The sequence below is a fragment of the Dipodomys spectabilis genome, unplaced genomic scaffold (assembly GCF_019054845.1).
Source record: "Dipodomys spectabilis isolate Male_0828 unplaced genomic scaffold, ASM1905484v1 ptg000019l, whole genome shotgun sequence".
NCBI lineage: Eukaryota > Metazoa > Chordata > Mammalia > Rodentia > Heteromyidae > Dipodomys > Dipodomys spectabilis.
In genome coordinates, this window is record NW_024870696.1 from 20,938,975 (window position 1) to 20,951,990 (window position 13,016).

Here is a 13,016-nt window from a genome sequence, read left to right on the forward strand (position 1 = left end):
AAGTGGCCAAGAAAACAAAAATCCTGTGTTCATGGAACTTAAATTTCAGAAGAGAAAAATGACAATAAATGTAAGACATGAAGTATATGGCTTAAAAGCAGGGTTAGAAGGAGCAAGCAAGATGGGCTAGTAGAGAAATTACAGTATTCATTGAGCAAATGGTGTTTGAGCAAAGCCTTGGGGGTGGTAGAGGAATAATACAGGCAAATATCTAAGGAGAAAACACTCAGTACATTGAGATACTGATTCACATACTAGAAAGTCATTCTCTGAGGATATAAAATTCAGTTGTTTGTAGTGTATTCACAAAGTTGTCCAACTATCACCACTGTGTAATTCTAAAACATCACTGGCTTTGCTGCTACCATTAAAAAAAAAAACTGTACCTATTAGGAGTCACATCTCACTGCCTTTCCCTTTTAGCCTCTCATTGCCATTAATTCATTTGATTTTTATAGCTTTGCTTTTTTCTGATCATTGATGTAAAGAGAATCATACATGTCATCTTGTATATTTAGTTTCTTTCACTTAGCATGATGACTTCAAGATTCATTCATATTGCAGCTTGTGGTATTACTTCATTCCTTTCTGGCTGAATGAAATGCTGTGGTGTGGTTTATTCCACATTGTTGATTCATCTGTGGATAAACATTCTGCTTATCTTCACTTTTAGGCAATTATGAACAATGTTGCTATGTAATTCATGTACAGATTTCTGTGGGGACCTGTGTTTTTAGTTGCTGTTGGGTGTCTGCCTCTGAATAGCATTGCTAAGTCATATGGTAACTCTGTATATTTAGCTTCTTTCCATAGTGGCATAGATGAGAAAGGAAGTCAGGTGAAGAAAGTACCTACCTACAATGCACAAAGAAAACTGGACTTCCGCTGTGTAGAGGTCGAACAAGATGAGAACTGAGGGTTCACTGAGATGGAGATAACAGTGACCTTATAAGAATGTGCAGAGTGGAAATGGGTGACAGAAAGAAGGGAAAGGTGCAGAAGGAAACGGCATGATGAAAAGTTCCATTGTCTTGACTGTGGTAGTGGTCTCACAGAATACACTCGATGTGACCGAAGGTATTCAATTAGATACCAAGCTAAAAAAGGCAGAGATATAGAGAAATTTTCTCTTTTAAGGGGATTTTTAATAAGGGGAAACAGAGAAATGAGATGATGAGCTCCAAAAGACATGTGACAAAAGGAAGATTATATTTTTAGGTCAAGAGAAATAACCATATGCTGTATGCTGTTGACAATGGTTAGACAGAAGTGGGTGTCCAATAGAGGGAGTGTTGTTCATGATCCCATAGCATAGACAGGTGTGTGGAAGGATGGATGTAGAAGGGGACAGTCAGAGAGCTGGAGTTTACCTACGCACCATAGGTGAGAAAATGGGGCAGAGAGAGTTTGTGGAAGTTTTCTCCAGATCGCTTTGATTTTTCTCCATGGCAGGCAAGCTTATCTCTTGAGTGAGGATACAAGAGAAGGTCTTGGAGCTTTGAGAGGAAGATGGACAGTATAAAAATGTAAGGAGTCAAATATGCAAATAGATGGAAGGAGGAATCGTTGCTGGCCACCTTAAGTTTCACTGAGCCTTGTGGTCATGACATTAAAGTAAGACCATCCAATGCAGTTGTCTGCTTTTCCCCAGCATGTGTAGAATTTGATCACGATTTTTTTCCAGGAGATTAGACAGGAGTTGTGGCACAAGACAACATTGCTAATAATGATGGAACTACATGTTTAGAGTTGATCTGAAGTGAATAAAACAATGAGGGAAATAGGGAAACCAAAAAGGAAGGTGCATCAGTGGCTTAAAGGTGAAATACTGGAGCAGTGAACTGCAAAGGTAGGGCTGTTGCTCAGAGATTCAGTTGTCACATGCGGTATTCCATTATATGGATATACAAATTCCGTTCGACCCATTAGAACCCTTTTCTAAAGTATAACAGTAGGATCACCGATCTCTATCACTTGTGCTACCCCAATTGCTTAGCAATTGCTTTTTCTCCCTAAATTTTCCAAACATTCCATCCCTTCTTTCTCAGATCACCTAACCCCAGTTAACTATTCTCTGTAAGCATCTTTTCCTCTCTGATTCCAACTCCCTATTAATAGCTATTCTTAAATTGGTCTGGGGGTTTTTGTTCCTTTGGCAACCAGAAGATTGTCAAGGAAGGAAGGGAGGGGAACCCAATCTGCTGTGTGTCTGTCCCTTCAGGGTCTCTCTGGCTAGCGGCTAGGCTTAGGTGAGCGGCTGGTAGAAAGAGGAGAAGGATTCTCCTTTCACAGTCTGGGTTCGTTTCCTAGACCAGAACTGCAAAGACAAAGCCCGGTTCAGCTTTTTTCGGCGGCAGTTCTACTTTTGAGGGTTCTCACCTTATGATATATCATCCATCACTTTGTCCTAGAAAACATGCTATGCTCCTGGTCCATCGGAACCATTATAAATGTTACTTATAGACAAGCCATTATGCTATCCTCCTATTTTTCTTGTTTTAAATTGATCTTCATGTTATGATCTTCAATGGAAATCAGTTTCACAAGATAATTAAATCCCCCCGGGTAGATTAATTTGAGATTTCGTATCATTTATTACCTTGCAAGTGCCTGTTTTCTTTAACATATGTTCATGTAGGAGTTGGCATTTAGATTGGAAGGCATTTATCACTGTGTTTATCTCCTAAGCAATGTCTTTTAAGGTATTTTCTCCACTGGGATTTCCTTTTAATAAAGTAAGAATTCTTGTATAACAAGATTTGTTGGCTACCAAGGGGATTGTCCTACAAAGTGAGAACCAGCCCTTCCTCCTCTCTACCTGTCCACATGTTCACCTCCCCCCCCCCCCCCCACGCCCTTCTACCTCACAGCTGCCAGCTGATGGAAACACTCACCAAAGCTCAAATGCCCTGCTCATGACCTCTTCGTCCTCTTACTCCCACTAGAGGTGTATATTTAAGTCATCCACTTTAGTACATGTCCTTAGTCCCAGCCTATGGTGGGTTCATGCCTTTTTATACATCAGAATCTTTCCGTGTCTGTCACTACCTTCACGCTGCTGACCGTGACACATTCATGATGAAATTCGTAGGTGCTTAAGAAATAATCCCCTAGGATAAATGCCCCCCAGCCCCAAAAACAACTCCAGAGAAATTCCAGGACCACCACATGAGGCTGTTGTTTGTCATTCCACACTCCTTCTCTGTTACTTCTCCATGGGGTGGAGTCGTTACAATAGTAATATTTCTTTATTCTTTGGATATTCCTGCATAATTCCTAGTCTGGCACATACAGTAGCTGCTCAATAGAAATTACAGGTAGGAAAACAGACAGTCCTGCTTAAGGTGCCTGACAGTGCAGGCAGTGGCCCATCAAGGCTGGGATAGGAGAGCTCCCAGTAATGCCTGGGGAATAGGAGTGGACATTGATTCATTGAGTTCAGAAGTGGATAGCTCTTTCTCTTCCACTAAAAGACCCTCTGAGGCATGAGAAACATGGAGGCAAGAGCAGACTAGCCAAGAACTGAGCACTTATGGATCATTAATGGGATACAATTGTCATGTTTACAAACCTGTTCTCACACCTCCCACGCCCAGGCACACACACTCCCACTGCTATGTGAGAAGTGTTCTCATCCCACATGTGTCTCATGACTTCCTGAATTGGCTTGGACTACCCTCCACAATATGGCTTTGGGATTTTTTTTTCTATTACTATATATTCAATTTGTCGAGTTCATTTTGTTCAGTAAAAACTTGCTTTATGCTGGGCTCTGAGTCACACCTATAATCCTAGCAACTGAGTTCTGAGGGTCATGGTTAGAAGCCAGACCAGGCAGAAAAATTCTTACCAGCAAGAAGCTGGAAATGGAGCCGTGATTCAAGTGGTGGTGGGGCACTAGCCTTGAGCAAAAAAAGCCAAGATAAGAGTAAAAGGCCCTGAGTTCAGGAACATACATACACACACACACACACACACACACACACACACACACACACACACACACACACACATAAACACCCGCCACAGACTTCCTTTTTTAAAGTAGCTACAGAGATTTTCCATGTGCTTTGTGTGCACCGACAATCCCCACTGGGGTGGCATCTGGGTTACAATGGGCAAGTCAGGGTAACTCATCACACTCATCCAAGGCCTGTGGTTCACATTCAGTTCTCTCCTGGTGTTGCATAGTCCTATGGTTTTGACACATGAGCAGTGATAAGCACCTGTACTACAGTGTCATCCAGAGAGGCCCACTGCCCCGGGACCTCCACGCTGTGCCTCTCCACACCCCGGGCTCTTTCATTCTTTTCCTCCTGTCCCCTCCTCAGCAGAATCAGGATTTAAGAGGTTATTTTTCGCCAGTGTTAACAGGAGGGAAAGGAGGGAAGACGGAAAGTGAAGGGATCCTGGTGGCAGTCCCAGAGTCCTATAAAGAATGGGCTTTAAAAACATCGTTGGTGAAGATTAATTCCTTTGTCAATAAATGTCGGCAGCTAATCTAGTGCCAATTGCATTTGCCTGGGGAGTGAGCCCAGTGAAAACCCAAGGAGACTAAATCATTTCTGAGGTGCATTTCTTTCTTTTTCTTTTTCTTTTTTTTTTGTGGCCAAGTACTGACCAAGGCCTCTGCCGTAACTTTCTATTTTTTTTTTTTAAATTGAAAAGGAAAAAGAAATGCCAAATCGTATTGCAGCTCCAAAGGGCAAACTGGATATGCTCTGACTGAGGTTGAAAATAATTATTCTAAAATCTGTTCCCATATAAAATTCCCTTTCTGGGATATACCAAAGGAGAAGTCAATTTCATGTATTCAATCCCTTCATGTGCCAAGTGGTTGGGGAGCATCTTGCCTTAGATAATTCTAGTTTCTGTGTTTCTGCTAGTCAGAGGATGTGAGAAAAACAGCTTTTCTTACTGAAAGCAGAGCAGAGCTGCAGCCTTCTCCTACTAACACACATCTACACACACACACACACACACACACACACACACACACACACACACACACACACACACACACACACACACACACCCTACATAGGAGAATATCTCCCTTTAGGGCCACTGCTATGAGTCCGTCTCTTCCTTTGCTTTAGGAGAGCATTAAAGCCTGCTGCTCCTGCTGGACTAGGGAGCATCCATTTTTACTAGAAACTGCAGTCTTGGGAACCCAGAGGAAGGAATCCCTACCTGAGACATTTCTAGGTCTTAAGCTGGGGGAAGAACAGACTAGCCTTGCTTGTCTCCTCTTCCAGAGCTCACAGGAGGCTTTCTGTTGAAGCAGGCAGGGGTTCTCACACTTTTTACCTGTGACTCAGACATAAATTTTGCATGACAATCCAGCTCACACACAAAACCAAACCTACCCCGCAACTTAAGAGGAAGTCTGGTGTTTGTTTTTTATTTAATTCTTTTTCATTTTTTATCATGCTGCTCAATAATTCAAACTGATTTTACTGCTCACTAATAGCTAGGCCCCCAGAGAGTGTGAGAAACACTGCCCTAGACTGGCAGGCGAGCAATGTTTTTGTCAGCAGACAGGACCTTCTTTCCTTCCTAATGAGTCCCGTCATCAGGCACTCAGATGAGCCAGGCATTGGGCCTGCACGCTTCCCCCTGCACCCTCAGCACCGCCCTGGGAGGTGTGAATACATCTTGCAGGTGAGGTGAGGCTGTCATCTGCAGTAAGAAACTCCCTGAGGTCACCCAGCTGGAAGAGCCAGAATTAAAATGCCATCTCTCTGACTCTCTGAACCCCACACTTAGGAGCTTAGCAAGCCAGCTCAGAGTACACTGGTAACCACCCATGGTGCTCAGAGTTAAGTTGAACCTCTTACCTCCACAGCCTCATTCGTCTCTCCTTCCTCCCACTTTGCAACCAACCTGTAGGAATTGCCCTCAGTTGCTTGAACCTCCAGGTTTTGGTTTCCTCTGCCTTGGCTCTCTTATCCCTCACTTCACCTGGCTACTGAAGATTTGTTTCCTCCAAGCTACTACTGAAGGCCTCTGCCCATACCTCAGCGCTGTGGTAAGTTACTTCCCACTTGCTTCTACACTACTATACCTAGCACTTGGGATATGTCATTACTTTGCTTCTAAATCCAGGGGTATGCTGGTAAGTGTTCAACAGCCAGGTATTTGGTTGATGAGTAAGGGCAGGGGAATAATTTATAGCGTTTTGCAGGCCCCATGGCATAAATACCTTCCCTGCTGCCCATTTCAAGGCATCTATACGGCTTCACTGAATGGGCAATTGGAAAGAGACGAGACATGAAAAACTGACTCCAGCACCTAGGTCTCCTGGTCGTCCCTGATGATGGGACAGGGGAAGGAGTGAGAGAAAGGGGTCTTCGTCTGGCTACCTATGTATCTCCTCAGTGCTCAGGCAAGAAAAGGATCTGGTATGGAACAAACTAAGGCATAGTCTCCTCATGTACTGCTCTGAGCAGGGAAAGAATGGGAGATGCGAGGACAAAGGCTTTGTGTAATGAAAATAATTGCTGCTCATCGCTCAGCCCTTACAGATTATAAATTACCACCACATACGTCGTGTCATTTGTTCCTGTCCATAAAGGACAGGCATTGTTTTGAACATGAAGAAATCAGGTCTCCAGGTGATCTGCCTGGGCTTACGCAGCTAACCCCTGAGTGAGGACCAAGGTCTCCTAAATTTTAGCCCCACACTCCTTTGCTATTCAGTTGACTGTCCATATCAATATAGCTGCTCTGAGCGAAGTAGGGTAGTTGGACACAGGCAGAATTGGGAAGTGGGGAAGTAGTGCAGGGAGAGGGGAAAACCATATGGGTATATAAGGATTCTTGAGCTCATGTGTCATAGTATCTTGGAACATTAACTGAGGAGGTGGGCTTGTGAGTGCCTAAGAGCAGGCCTCCATAAGGAATCAGATTCTGGAATATAGCAGTCGTTTCCAACTGCTAGAGTAATAATTAAGAAAATATCCCCTGTCTCAGAAGTTTATTATAAAGATTAAATAAAATGATACTTCTTCGTGTACATTTACTAGCCGCTTTAAATGGTCTCAAACGTCACTTGCAAGATACAGTAAATCTAGAGAGATTTTAAATATTAGATATATCCTAAACCTTTCTCTTACCTTGCTAGGTATATAGTTATTTCTCTATGTTATTTGTACGTTGGTATCAATGTTCCTTCCTTTTGTTGATAAACTCCTATTGGACAGAAACTGTATCTGCTTTTTCATAGTGTTTGTTGTTGTTTTGTGGGACTTGGGGTTTGAGTTCAGAGCTATACAGTACAAAACTTGCTTAGTCAGTGCTTGGTCACTTGAGTCACAGCTCCAGTCCAGCTTTTGCTCTTGCTGGTTAATTGGAGATGAACTCTTGCAGACTTTTCTGACTGGGCTAGTTTCTAAATTTAATCCTCTGTATCTCAGCCTCCTGATTAGCTAGGATCACAAACGTAAACCACCAATGGCTAGCTTCATGGTGGCCTTTTCATTCTTAATTTTTTTTTACAAACCTAAAATAAAGACTGATATTTTGTGACACTTAAGAATGTAGTCAAGCTGGGCTCCGGTGGCTGACACCTGTAATCCTAGCTACTCAGGAGGCTGAGATCTGAGGATCATGGTTCAAAGGCAGCCCAGGGAGGAAAGTCTATGAGACTCTTCAATAAACCACTTGAAAACCGGAAGTGGCACTGTGGCTCAAGCGGTAGAGTATTAGCCTTGAGCTGAAGAGCATGGGGACAGTGCTCAGGCCCAGAGTTCAAGCCCCACGACCAATCAAAAAAAAAAAAAAAAAAGAATGCAGTCAAAAATTCAATGTACATCCTACAATTAAGAAGAATGAGTGAAGGGGTAGGGAGGGGAAGGATGGGTGAGAATGTTGAAAGGAGTGACCTTGATCAAGATATATAGTATTCATAAGGTACTTTGTTAAAAGTGCTTTGTACAACTACTTAAAGATAATTTTCAAAATAAAAAAATTAGGGCTGGGAAGGTGGCTCAGTGGTAGAGTGCTTGCCCTGCATGCATGAGGCCCTGGGTTCGATTCCTCAGCACCACATAAGCAAAAAGAAAAAAGCCAGAAGTAGCGCTGTGGCTCAAGTGGTAGAGTGCTAGCCTTGAGCTGAAGAGCTGAGGGACAGCGCCCAGGCCCAGAGTTCAGGCCCCACGACCAGACCCAAAATAAATAAATAAATAAAAATATATGAAATTTGAATATTAGTGTCCAAAATTGCATATTACTGAAATACAGCTGGGCTCATTGGTTTAATGCCTGTAGCTGTCTCATTCTACCATGGCAGAGTTGAGTAATATGACAGAGACCATGTGGTCTGCAAGACCTAAAATATTTACTACCTGGCCCATTACAGAAAAGGTTTACTGACTCCTGCCTAGAATAGCTGATAGACAGATCCCCTAAAGAGTTCAGATCTACTTAGTAAATGCCTCAGCGGCTACACTGAGGCTTTCAAAGTTATTATTGCTTCATAAGCCACATAGGCAGTGATGGAAACAGTGTGTATACCATTTTTTTTAGGTCATATGTGATTAAGTAGCTCAAAATGCTCTCAAGAGCGTTTTCTCCATCGCTAAGGCAGCTGTGATGGGGTTATGTAGTTCACTTCGTATAGGAATCATTGGACAGGACCCTTGCCCCATGAATATCAGAAGCGCCACAGCTGTGTAAACCAGAAATAGTGACACACTGCATAGGCCTGCTTAGGATGGCTGAGATGCGCTAATTGATGTTTGTTATGATCCTCTCAATGTGAGTGTGCATCTTAGAAGACCCAGTTCTCATTGCCTTTCAAGGCCTCTTCTGTGGTCCAGGGCTGGGGTGCCTGTCTTGAATGGGGGCCATGGTGATGATGGGGTGAGGGTCCTGATACAGCTCTAGCAGTAGAAGGTCCCTAAGGCACATCCATGGTGTTTTTGCCTACAAGAGTGAATTAATCAGACCATGAATAAGTGAATGGGTGAATAAATGATGGAATATGATTTCCTGGGATCCGATCTGAATGTAAGCAGTCACTGACAGAATCTTACTTTAAAGCGGTTTTGGATAAGATGTCATTCACCCTGCCTTATTCAGCTTCTACTCTATGGGGCACTATTAACACATATAACACGTATTTTGAAAACCCAGGCACAATTCTGGAAACTGTTACTGAACAAGTGTGATTTTTTTTCTATTAATTACACCTCCCTTTTGGGTGGATGGTGTCAAGTTTTTTCCTCCACAATTTAAAGAGGTAACTAAAGAAGTAAGCTTGAGCTTCTCATCTTTACTACAGTTTCAGGATGCTCTGAAGTGTTCAGCACCCATAGGTTTAGGAGGACAGAGTTCCATTTTTTTTCCTGTGTTCCATTCATTACCTCTTTTAGGGTTCTTAATAATGCTTTATCATTCTTCCAAACTCTAGACATCCCTTTCTCCTCCTCCTCCTCCTCCTCCTTCCTCTTCATCTTCTTTTTCTTCCTCCTCCTCATCTTCCTTTTCCTACTTCTCCATTTTTCCTCCTCCTTCTCTTCATTTTTTTTCTACACTGGAGTTTGGACTCCGGGCCTTGTCTTTGCAGACATGCTACCATTTGAAGCCAGCCTTCTAGCCTCCCTCCCCCTTTTTTTTCCTTCAGTTATTTTTTAGATAGGATCTCACATTGTTGCCCATAGCCAACCGTGGGCCATTGTTGTGAATATGTCTTCCACATGTTTGGGGTGACAGGCATATACTGCTGTATCATCTTCTTTGTGGAAATGAACTTTCATCAAGCTTTAATCTGGGCTGATCTGGGTTTATGGTCCTTCTTTCTGCCTTTCAAGTAGCCAGGAATGGCAGGTGTCAGTCATCACACTCAGCCACCAACGATACCTTTTCCAGAGTAAGTTATAAATGTATTAGTGGGAGTTTTACCTGGATTACAAAAATTAACTCCCATATTTGTCAGACTAAATAATAATTATAAGTCAGACTAAAGACTGTCCTTCTCTAAAATAAGAAAAGGGAAGACATTTTGTGAATCTATTGTTTTATATGATCCCCACCACATTATCTATTAATTTTTTAATCAAAGATTCTAACTCCCATTTTTTTGCACATGCGCCTGTTTGTGTGTGTGTGTGTGTGTGTGTGTGTGTGTGTGTGTGTGTGTGTGTGTGTGTGTGTGTGTGTGTGTGTGTGTGTCCTGAGGCTTGAACTCAAACCTATCCCTGAGCTTTTGTTCTCCAGGCTAACACTTTACCAATTGAGTCACAGTTCCACTTCAGGCTTTTTGACAGTTAAGGAGATAAGAGTTTCACAGGCATTTCTTCCTGGCTAGCTTCAAACTGAGAGCCTCAGACCTCTGCCTCCTGCATAGCTAGGATTATAAACATGGCCACCAGTGTCCAGCTCCCATGTTTTTAAACAAATGTATTTCTCACTGCTTAGTATGAAAGCCTAATTGAGGTTATTAAGAAAAAATGAGATTAGGACCGAATTTTAAGAGAAAAAGAAAAAGAACTTACATAGTAAATCTTTATTTTTCATGGATTTTATACTTGATAGTTCCCTTATTCATTAAAATGTTTTATACCTTTCCTCAATAAATACTCAAAGCAAATTCAGTCATTCACATACATACACAGAATGGTTAAAAAGTTTAAGTCACCCTACACACACATTCCCTGCTGGCAAGCAAGGCAACATTCTGCCTTCCCGGGGTCCAATACTGCCACATATTTGTGCTTTGGGGTAGTAATCTCACTATTTTAAACAGCCTCCTAGGGCAATGTTAGAATTCTGTCTCTTGTTTCTTTGTGCAAGAAGAATGACATGTCTTGCAGAGAATATATATGCATTTGATGAGAGTCATGCCGCCATGTTATCAGGCAAAATTTCAGTGTTAATGAATCAACAACATATAATAATTAATTATATTTAAACAGAGACTCATAAAGGAGATTATATGTTGGTTGATGGAAAAAAAAAATATAGCCAGGGCTCATAGGAACCTAACTCCATATTTCTCCAAGGAACAATGACTCAGAGCTCACACTAATTTATTATAGCAATTTCTAGAGTATTACCACGAATAGCAAGAATCTACAGTACTTATATTTCCTTTCTATTCAGTTTTATCTTTGTGGCTTAAGTATTTTTAGTCCAGAAGAATCCCCGGCATTAATAATCACAAAAGAATTATCTCAAAAGTGCTAGCAGGAATTTCTTCCAGTCCCACCAAGGTATTACAGATTTCTATTTTATGTTTAGTACTATGCCTTGTCCCAAAAGGAGCCATGGTAAAGGCTGATCACCCAGCACAAGTGATGTGGAAAGAGTCAGGATGAGAAAAAAAAATGAAGAATGAGTCATTGCCAGGGGAGTGGTGAGTGCACTTAACCACAGCTGGAGCTTCTTCAGCCCTGGCCACATAGTTCACGCCACCTAGGGAGGCTGGCCTTCAAGTGAAAGGGCAGAAGGGAAGGGTTGTGTGGCCGCCATGCACATAACCTTTTCAAAAAGGGAAGAAATACCCAAGGAATGGAGCTGTCAGTGAGCACATAACAATGTTTAAGATGAGAGTCACCTGATAAAATCAATCCTACTACAAAGTTATGTTTCCTGTTGAATCAGTGGTAACATGAACTTGCAGAAGTGCTACTATCCAAAAACAAAGAACCCTCTGGAAACTATGGTCATGTTTTCTTTTGGGGTTTTTGTTGTTGTTGTTGTTTTGTCAGTCACGGGCCTTAAACTTAGGACCTGGGCTTGAGCTTTTATTTCAAGTCTAGTGCTCTACCATTTTGAGCCACAGTGCCACTCCTGTTTTCTGGAGATTAATTGGAGATCAGAGTCTCACAGACTTTCCTGCCCAGCTGGCTTCAAACTGCAGTCCTCAGATCTCAGCCTCCTGAGTAGCTAGGACTACAGGCGTGAGCCCCTGGGCGCCTGGCTTATGGTCATGTTGTCTAAGTAAAACTGCCATATGTAACTTCAAAAGCCAATATATTCACAGGATTCATTTGTATTAATGAGAGACAACCTTCCAGTTCCTCCTCCACTCCCTCAAATACTAAATTTCAAAGGAGATTGCCATATTTTTTTTTCTTGTTGTGTGTAAAAACGAAGGAAAATTATTTATTTTGGCCTCTCCAAAATGGAGGAAATATTACATTTTCTATGTTGTAAAGTACCTGTGAAGTTATTTCCCTCAAACTACTTCTAATTTTCTGTAATTCAGTAGGACAGCTCCCTAAACTCTCTTGATTCTAGTTCTGTAGTTCTGTGCAGGAGAAATTAAATCACTGTGGAAGATGGGAAGGGAATGAGTTGTGATACCTAGAAAAATGCATTATAATTCACAGATAGAGAAGTCATACCCACAGTATGTACCTCTGGGGATGAATACTAAAGAGAGTAAGTTAGCGGGAAGGTTTTTTTAAATTGTATTTATTTTCTAGTAGTTCTTCCTACTTGTTTTGTTGTTGCTTTGTTTTGTTATGCTTTGCTTTGCTTTTTTCACTTGATCTGTTAATTGCTACTTTAAAAAGAAGTTCCGTAAATGAACCCTTAGATATGTATTTTAATGTTTTTTTCTTTCATGCATGTGTTTCTAACGCATTTATAAGATTATCTCTTTGTTGCTTTGTATGTCCCTCCCCCACAGTATAACCCCTGCTTTCACTATATTTGATGTCAGTATAACTTGTGGAGGAGATGGGGAAAAACCAGTTGTTTAAGGATACAGGTGGACCTGTTGCAACAATGAGAAGTACAAGTTGTCATGTCCAAAACGAGCTTTACAACGTCGGTGCGGGGGGGGGGGGGGGGGGGGAGAGGGGGGGGAAGCAGAAGGATTGGGGTTGGGGGGGAGGGGGGAGGCTGGGAAGGGAGGTGAAGGGTAAACCAAAGGAGGAGGCTGCAAGGCTTGGTAAGAAATGTACGCATTATCCTGCCCATATAATTGTAACCCCTCTGTACAGTATATTCACAAATAAAATTAAAATTAAATTAAAAAAAAAACTGAAAAAAAAAAAAAAGTT

General features: G+C 41.9%; 1 protein-coding gene across 3 annotated transcripts in view; it reads left to right on the top strand.

The window, feature by feature from the left end:
* Marchf3 (membrane associated ring-CH-type finger 3) overlaps nt 1–13,016 on the top strand; it is a 152,807-nt gene that overhangs the window by 76,045 nt on the left and 63,746 nt on the right. Inside the window, exon 1 of one of the 3 annotated variants that reach the window (XM_042674374.1) lies at nt 6,013–6,031. The exons of the other annotated variants lie outside the window; for them this stretch is intronic. The gene's annotated coding sequence lies outside the window, so the exon portion shown is untranslated. Of the gene's footprint in view, nt 1–6,012; nt 6,032–13,016 lie in introns of those variants that run through there. 3 annotated transcript variants of the gene reach the window in all.